Source organism: Salvelinus namaycush, chromosome 35 (assembly GCF_016432855.1).
Source record: "Salvelinus namaycush isolate Seneca chromosome 35, SaNama_1.0, whole genome shotgun sequence".
NCBI lineage: Eukaryota > Metazoa > Chordata > Actinopteri > Salmoniformes > Salmonidae > Salvelinus > Salvelinus namaycush.
The window spans coordinates 10328796-10337473 of record NC_052341.1 but is presented as its reverse complement, the minus strand read 5'-3'; the positions used below and the strand labels follow the sequence as shown (position 1 = coordinate 10337473).

The following is an 8678-nucleotide window of genomic DNA, read 5'->3' as shown; positions in this document are numbered from 1 at the left end:
AGGAAAACCACCTAGCCAGGATAGATAGAGGTTATGTAGGAGGAAAACCACCCAGCCAGGATAGATAGAGGTTATGTAGGAGGAAAACCACCCAGCCAGGATAGATAGAGGGCTATGAATGAGGAAAACCACCTAGCCAGGATAGATAGAGGTTATGTATGAGGAAAACCACATAGCCAGGATAGATAGAGGGCTATCAGCCAGGATAGATAGAAGGTTACGTAGAAGGAAAACCTCCTAGCCAGGATAGACAGAGGTTATGTAGGAGGAAAACCACCTAGCCAGGATAGATAGAGGTTATGTAGGAGGAAAACCACCTAGCCAGGATAGATAGAGGTTATGTAGGAGGAAAACCACCTAGCCAGGATAGATAGAAGGTTACGTAGAAGGAAAACCACCTAGCCAGGATAGATAGAGGTTATGTTGGAGGAAAACCACCTAGCCAGGATAGATAGAAGGTTACGTAGAAGGAAAACCACCTAGCCAGGATAGATAGAGGTTATGTAGGAGGAAAACCACCTAGCCAGGATAGGTAGAGGGCTATGTATGAGGAAAACCACCCAGCCAGGATAGATAGAGGTTATGTAGGAGGAAAACCACCCAGCCAGGATAGATAGAGGTTATGTAGGAGGAAAACCACCCAGCCAGGATAGATAGAGGTTATGTAGGAGGAAAACCACCCAGCCAGGATAGATAGAGGTTATGTAGGAGGAAAACCACCTAGCCAGGATAGATAGAGGTTATGTAGGAGGAAAACCACCTAGCCAGGATAGATAGAAGGTTACGTAGAAGGAAAACCACCTAGCCAGGATAGATCGAGGTTATGTAGGAGGAAAACCACCTAGCCAGGATAGATAGAGGTTATGTAGGAGGAAAACCACCTAGCCAGGATAGATAGAGGGCTATGAAGGAGGAAAACCACCCAGCCAGGATAGATAGAGGTTATGTAGGAGGAAAACCACCTAGCCAGGATAGATAGAGGTTATTTAGGAGGAAAACCACCTAGCCAGGATAGATAGAGATTATGTAGGAGGAAAACCACCTAGCCAGGATAGATAGACGGCTATGAAGGAGGAAAACACTCTGAGATTATTGCAACACATGTGTGGTGGATGGGCTAAAATGAATAGCAACTATACACAAATGAAGAAGCTCTTTCAGTCTGAATGAAATGTAGTTTTCTATACTTCATGGAACAGTAATTACGAACAAAGAGCTGAGCAAACCACTCAGCTGTGACTAAAAGCTTCCTGGGGACTAAACTCTCTGTAGCAGCATTCTATCCTTTATCAAGATGAAAAGGGAAAAAACCAAAGTCATTCATCTGTATAGCTGTAACAGTACCAAAAAGCCCCAGGTGTGGACTGTATCAAGATGAAAAGATAAAGAGGGCTACATCAGAGTATTAGCTGTATTATGTGGTCTTCCCTCGTGCTAAAACATTCCCTAAGGAACTCTGTGAGACCTAGTGAGAGGTGTCCAACTCAGTGCCTAAACACAAACCTTTGAAAAAGGCAAGAGAGGTCCTGTTAGGACTTTGAGTGAAAGTTTTAATGTGTGTGTGAGAGAGGAATGTGTGTGAGAAAGACGGTTTGTGTGTGTGTGTGTGTGTGTGTGTGTGTGTGTGTGTGTGTGTGTGTGTGTGTGTGTGTGTGTGTGTGTGTGTGTGTGTGTGTGTGTGTGTGTGTATGTGTGTGTGTGTGTGTGTGTGTATAGAGCGACAGATGGAGAGAGCAGAGGGGATGGTCAGGAGAGGAGGCAGAAAGAAAGAGAGAGATACACAAGTAGTTATAGTTTTAATTAGCATGTCATTGTTTGGTGGTTAAATGATGTTCTAACCTCCTCCAGAGAGAAGCTGTACCTCTGACCGTGCCACACAGGGAGCTCCTATCTTACTCCCACAGCCCAACAGACCTAAACAGAACACTCACGGTCCCCTTATTAAGAGAGGCTTACAGAAGACACACACCCTACCCCCCCCCTCTCTCTCTTTCCATCCATTTATCTTTCCCTCCATCTCTCTTCTCTCCCTCTCTCTCTCTTTTTCCCTCCATCTCTCTTCTCTCCCTCTCTTTCTCTCTCTCCATCTCTCTCTCTCTCTCTTTTTCCCTCCATCTCTCTCTCCCTCTCTCTCTGTCTCTCTCTCTCTCTCTGTCTCGATCTCTCTTTCCCTCGATCTCTCTCTTGCTCTCTCTCTCTCTATTTCCCTCCATCTCTCTCCATTCTCTTCCTCTCTCTCTCTCTCTTTCCCTCCTCTCTCTCCCTCTCTCTCCCTCCATCTCTCGCCCTCTCTCTTTCCCTCTCTCCCCCTTCCCACTCTCTCTCTCGCTTTCCCTCCAACTCTCACTATCTCTCTCTGCCTCCCTCTTTCCCTCCATCTCTCTCCCTCCCTCTTTCCCTCCATCTCTCTCTCTCCCCCTTTCCTCTCTCTTTCTCACTTTCCATCCATCTCTCACTATCTCTCTCACCCTCCCTCTTTCCCTCCCTCCCTCCATCTCTCTCCCTCCCTCTTTCCCTCGATCTCTCTCTCTCTCTTTCTGTGCATCCCTTTTCCCTCTCTCTCCCGTCTCTCTCTCTCTGACTTTCCCTCCCTCTCTCTCTCTCTCTCTCTCTCTCTCTCTCGCTTTCCCTCCCTCTCTCACTGTCTCTCTCTCCCCCCCTCTTTCCCTCCTTCTCTCACTGTCTATCTCTCCCTCCCTCTTTCCCTCCATCTCTCTCCCTCCCTCTTTCCCTCCCTCTCTCACTGTCTCTCTCTCACTCCCTCTTTCCCTCCATCTCTCTCCCTTCCTCTTTCCCTCCCTCTCTCACTGTCTCTCTCTCCCTCCCTCTTTCCCTCCATCTCTCTCCCTCCCTCTTTCCCTCCATCTCTCTCCCTCCCTCTTTCCCTCCATCTCTCTCCCTCCATCTCTCTCCCTCCCTCTTTCCCTCCTTCTCTCTCCCTCTCAATTTCCCTCCATCTTTCTCTCGCTCTCTTTCCCTCCATCTCTCTCTCTCTCTCTCTCTCTCTCTTTCTGTCCATCTTTCTCCCTCTCTCTTTCCCTCCATCTCTCTCTCTCTCTTTCCCTCCATCTCTCTCTCTCTTTCCCTTCTCTCCCTCCCTCTTTCCATCTCTCTCTGGTTCATCTCACAGTTTCCCACTAGTTCTCCTTTGGTATGTTGATTAATCGTTTCACAGACATGGTTTCAGCATCATAAAAAAGGAATGAAAACTCCCTGGTGCCACTGAGAACAGTAAGAGTTGTGTAATGTATCTAATGAATGGTTGTTTGTTTCTTTATGCTCTGCAGCAATTAAAACAGCTGTCTGCAGGCCGCTGCAAATATACCATAATTAACCATGGTATTTGTACGGCCACCATTTTTTTCTTCTGTTTTGAATATTTATGACTCTCTCTCACACACACACACACACACACACACACACACACACACACACACACACACACACACACACACACACACACACACACACACACACACACACACACACACACACACACACACACACACACACACACACACACACACACACACACACACACACACATTCTCCAGTAGCTACTATAAAAAGGACTCCACTGTGAAGTTTGAGTTGTATTAGTAAATGACTGTAACCCGCCTGGTCTTGTCTCATAGGCTAAAGTCATTAAGAGATGAGTGTGTAAGCAGTTTTACTTGGCTCCTGTTCTCACACGCACGCACGCACGCACGCACGCACGCACGCACGCACGCACGCACGCACGCACGCACGCACGCACACACACACAGAGTTTATCCTCTGAGTCGTCCACTAACAACCACACCATACCTGAAGCAGGTGCTGTTACCAGGACGTCAGCTCAACAAGCTATTCAATTCTATCTGGAATTATCAGGCTCTCTGAAAAACACTGCATGCTCTCTGAACATGTTTTCATTCAATCATTATATCATTTACTGAACAAAGACAACACAAGTTAATACTGTATAATGTTTCACATTCTAATGGTATTGGGTGAAAACAGCACTTGGTCTTCAATATATTAGTCTCTTCTCCAACATGAAAACCATTCAACATCTCGTAGCTTTTCCTGGTGCCTGGGTTGCCAATCTGTTTGTAATTTAGCCAACCTCTTTGTTATTGTCTTGGCAAGGCATGTTGCTTTGACCCTGGCCGTGACCCCACTTTCCGAGGGGAAGATGGGATATGCAAAAAACACATTTCAAATTCACACATTCGTATAATACACACTTGTACATGTGAAACAGCACAGACATATTTAACAGCACAAATTATTTATTAACCAACTCCTTTGTTATTGTCTTGGCAACCTATGTTGCTTTAAACAGAAACAGTCAGGCAGCCATGTTGCTTTAGACAGAAACAGTCAGGCAGCCATGTTGCTTTAGACAGAAACAGTCAGACAGCCATGTTGCTTTAGACAGAAACAGTCAGACAGCCATGTTTCTTTAGACAGAAACAGTCAGACAGCCATGTTTCTTTAGACAGAAACAGTCAGGCAGCCATGTTGCTTTAGACAGAAACAGTCAGACAGCCATGTTGCTTTAGACAGAAACAGTCAGGCAGCCATGTTGCTTTAGACAGAAACAGTCAGACAGCCATGTTTCTTTAGACAGAAACAGTCAGACAGCCATGTTTCTTTAGACAGAAACAGTCAGGCAGCCATGTTGCTTTAGACAGAAACAGTCAGACAGCCATGTTGCTTTAGACAGAAACAGTCAGGCAGCCATGTTGCTTTAAACAGAAACAGTCAGGCAGCCATGTTGCTTTAGACAGAAACAGTCAGGCAGCCATGTTGCTTTAAACAGAAACAGTCAGGCAGCCATGTTGCTTTAAACAGAAACTGTCAGGCAGCCATGTTGCTTTAAACAGAAACAGTCAGACAGCCATGTTGCTTTAGACAGAAACAGTCAGACAGCCATGTTGCTTTAGACAGAAACAGTCAGGCAGCCATGTTGCTTTAGACAGAAACAGTCAGGCAGCCATGTTGCTTTAGACAGAAACAGTCAGACAGCCATGTTGCTTTAGACAGAAACAGTCAGACAGCCATGTTGCTTTAAACAGAAACTGTCAGGCAGCCATGTTGCTTTAAACAGAAACAGTCAGACAGCCATGTTGCTTTAGACAGAAACAGTCAGACAGCCATGTTGCTTTAGACAGAAACAGTCAGACAGCCATGTTGCTTTAAACAGAAACTGTCAGGCAGCCATGTTGCTTTAGACAGAAACAGTCAGGCAACCATGTTTCTTTAGACAGAAACAGTCAGGCAGCCATGTTGCTTTAAAAAACAATTCTATATCTTTTATCACAGTCGCTATCTATCTCTCTCTGTCTCTCCCTTTGTCTGTTTGTCTCTCTATCCCGTCTGGCAGTGTAACAGTGAGATGGTGAGCCACAGCCATAAAGCATAGAGGTTTCAATCATTAAAGCTGTTACACTGCTCCATGTTCTCCTGTTTAGTCATTAAAGCTGTTACACTGCTCCATGTTCTCCTGTTTAGTCATTGAAGCTGTTACACTGCTCCATGTTCTCCTGTTTAGTCATTAAAGCTGTTACACTGCTCCATGTTCTCCTGTTTAGTCATTGAAGCTGTTACACTGCTCCATGTTCTCCTGTTTAGTCATTGAAGCTGTTACACTGCTCCATGTTCTCCTGTTTAGTCATTAAAGCTGTTACACTGCTCCATGTTCTCCTGTTTAGTCATTAAAGCTGTTCCTCTGCTCCATGTTCTCCTGTTTAGTCATTGAAGCTGTTACACTGCTCCATGTTCTCCTGTTTAGTCATTAAAGCTGTTACACTGCTCCATGTTCTCCTGTTTAGTCCTTGAAGCTGTTACACTGCTCCGTGTTCTCCTGTTTAGTCATTGAAGCTGTTACACTGCTCCATGTTCTCCTGTTTAGTCATTGAAGCTGTTACACTGCTCCATGTTCTCCTGTTTAGTCATTGAAGCTGTTACACTGCTCCATGTTCTCCTGTTTAGTCATTGAAGCTGTTACACTGCTCCATGTTCTCCTGTTTAGTCATTGAAGCTGTTACACTGCTCCATGTTCTCCTGTTTAGTCATTGAAGCTGTTACACTGCTCCATGTTCTCCTGTTTAGTAATTAAAGCTGTTCAACTGCTCCATGTTCTCCTGTTTAGTCATTAAAGCTGTTCAACTGCTCCATGTTCTCCTGTTTAGTCATTAAAGCTGTTACACTGTTCCATGTTCTCCTGTTTAGTCATTAAAGCTGTTCCTCTGCTCCATGTTCTCCTGTTTAGTCATTAAAGCTGTTCAACTGCTCCATGTTCTCCTGTTTAGTCATTAAAGCTGTTACACTGCTCCATGTTCTCCTGTTTAGTCATTAAAGCTGTTCCTCTGCTCCATGTTCTCCTGTTTAGTCATTAAAGCTGTTACACTGTTCCATGTTCTCCTGTTTAGTCATTAAAGCTGTTCCTCTGCCTCATGTTCTCCTGTTTAGTCATTAAAGCTGTTCCTCTGCTCCATGTTCTCCTGTTTAGTCATTCAAGCTGTTACACTGCTCCGTGTTCTCCTGTTTAGTCATTCAAGCTGTTACACTGCTCCATGTTCTCCTGTTTAGTCATTACAGCTGTTACACTGCTCCATGTTCTCCTGTTTAGTCATTAAAGCTGTTCCTCTGCTCCATGTTCTCCTGTTTAGTCATTAAAGCTGTTACACTGCTCCGTGTTCTCCTGTTTAGTCATTCAAGCTGTTACACTGCTCCATGTTCTCCTGTTTAGTCATTACAGCTGTTACACTGCTCCATGTTCTCCTGTTTAGTCATTACAGCTGTTACACTGCTTTGTTGCACTGCATTGTTCTGGTCCCTGTTCTCCTGCACTGGAAGCTTCTCTCATCTCTTCTCTCATCTCATCTCTCGTCTCATCTCATCTCTCGTCTCATCTCTCATCTCATCTCTCGTCTCATCTCTCATCTCTTCTCTCATCTCTCGTCTCACTGCAGGAGAAACCCACACACACGTATGCACACCTGTACGCATATGTACACACAAACTTGTGCACCCACACAAACACACACCGCAGTGTACCCCTGTGCTGGACACCTTGTCATGAACCGCTCCAGCAGTGTGTGGAGATCAGTAGCGTGATATAACACAGTCTGTTAGCAGCAGAGAGGTGGAGGCAAGGTGAGGAGGAGAACACGGATTAGTAGCCTTATCACACATCAGGGAGAAAGACAGGCATGCACTGGAGGAAACTTGTCAGGCAAAGACAACACTTAGTTTGATATGAATCCATGGAGAACAAAAGCGTTTCTATGGTTATGTATTGAAGTTGTGTTGATGAGATAAATATTTTGGCTGCCTGACTGTTTCTGTTTAACTTAAGGATCCGCCCCTTTTTTATTTATTTTTGTCTAAAATGACACCCAAATCTAACTGCCTGTAGCTCAGGCCCTGAAGCAAGGATATGCATATTCTTGATACCATTTGAAAGGAAATAGTTTGAAGTTTGTGGAAATGTGAAAGGAATGTAGGAGAATATAACACAATAGATCTGGTAAAAGATAATACAAAGAAAAAAACAACCGTTCTTTTGTAATTTTTTGTACCACCATCTTTGAAATGCAAGAGAAAGGCCATAATGTATTATTATGGTTTTCTTTCACTGTAATAGCTACTGTAAATTGGACAGTGCAGTTAGATTAACAAGAATCTAAGCTTTTTGACAATATCAGATATGTCTATGTCCTGGGATATTTTCTTGTTACTTACAACCTCATGCTAATCACATTAGTCTACGTTATCTCAACTGTCCTGTGGAAAGGACACCGATCCCTAAGAATATTTATTAATTAATAACCTCGGAAGTCAGTTAACAAATTCTTATTTACAATGACTAGCCTATCCCTGACAAATGGGACTCCCAATCACGGCCGGTTGTGATACAGCCCAGGATCAAACCAGGGTCTGTAGTGACGCCTCTAGCACTGAGATGCAGTGCCTTAGACCACTGCGCCACTAGGGAGCCCGTGTGTGTAGTTGGAGTGAAAATCAACATGGAAAATCTCCCATAATCCTGTTAGCACGCTTTAATACAATGGGCCAGCACTTAAACAGCCCCCCGGAGCTGCTGTCTGATTGGATTAGGCTCCAGGGTCGCGGAGGGACGGTGGGATGTGTTTGTGTGTGCGTATCCAACGTTAATTGTAAAGCCTGAGAGTTAATGAGAGACCTACACCATGCACTCTCGATCCTTCTGCCAAAACAACTCTCTCTCACACTCCCTCTTGCTCAGGCTTTGTCCCTCTGTCTGTCATTTTTCTCTTCCCTCTCCATCTTTGTCTGTTCTCTCCCTCACTTCGCTCTCTCCCTCTTTCAAACCTCCTACTCAGTTAGCCTCTCACCCTCTTCTTAACTTCCCTCCTTCACTTCTCCCTCTCTCTCTGTCTTCTCCCTCCCCTCTCCCTCTCTTCTCCCTCTCTCCCTGTCTTCTTCCTCTCTTGTCCCTCTCTCCCTGTCCTCTCCCTATCTTCTCCCTCCCTCACTCCTTGCCTTCTCCCTCTCCTCTCCCTGTCTTCTCCCTCTCCTCTCCCTCTCTCCCTGTCTTCTCCTTCTCTCCCTGTCTTCTCCCTCTCTACTCCCTGTCCTCTCCCTGTCCTCTTCTCCCTGTCCTCTACCTGTCTTCTCGCTCTCCTCTCCCTCTCTCCCTGTCTTCT

General features: G+C 45.1%; 1 protein-coding gene across 1 annotated transcript in view; it reads right to left on the bottom strand.

The window, feature by feature from the left end:
- The window catches only part of LOC120029397 (slit homolog 1 protein-like), a 162684-nt gene that overhangs the window by 55859 nt on the left and 98147 nt on the right, over positions 1–8678 (bottom strand). The gene's annotated exons all lie outside the window — the stretch shown is intronic.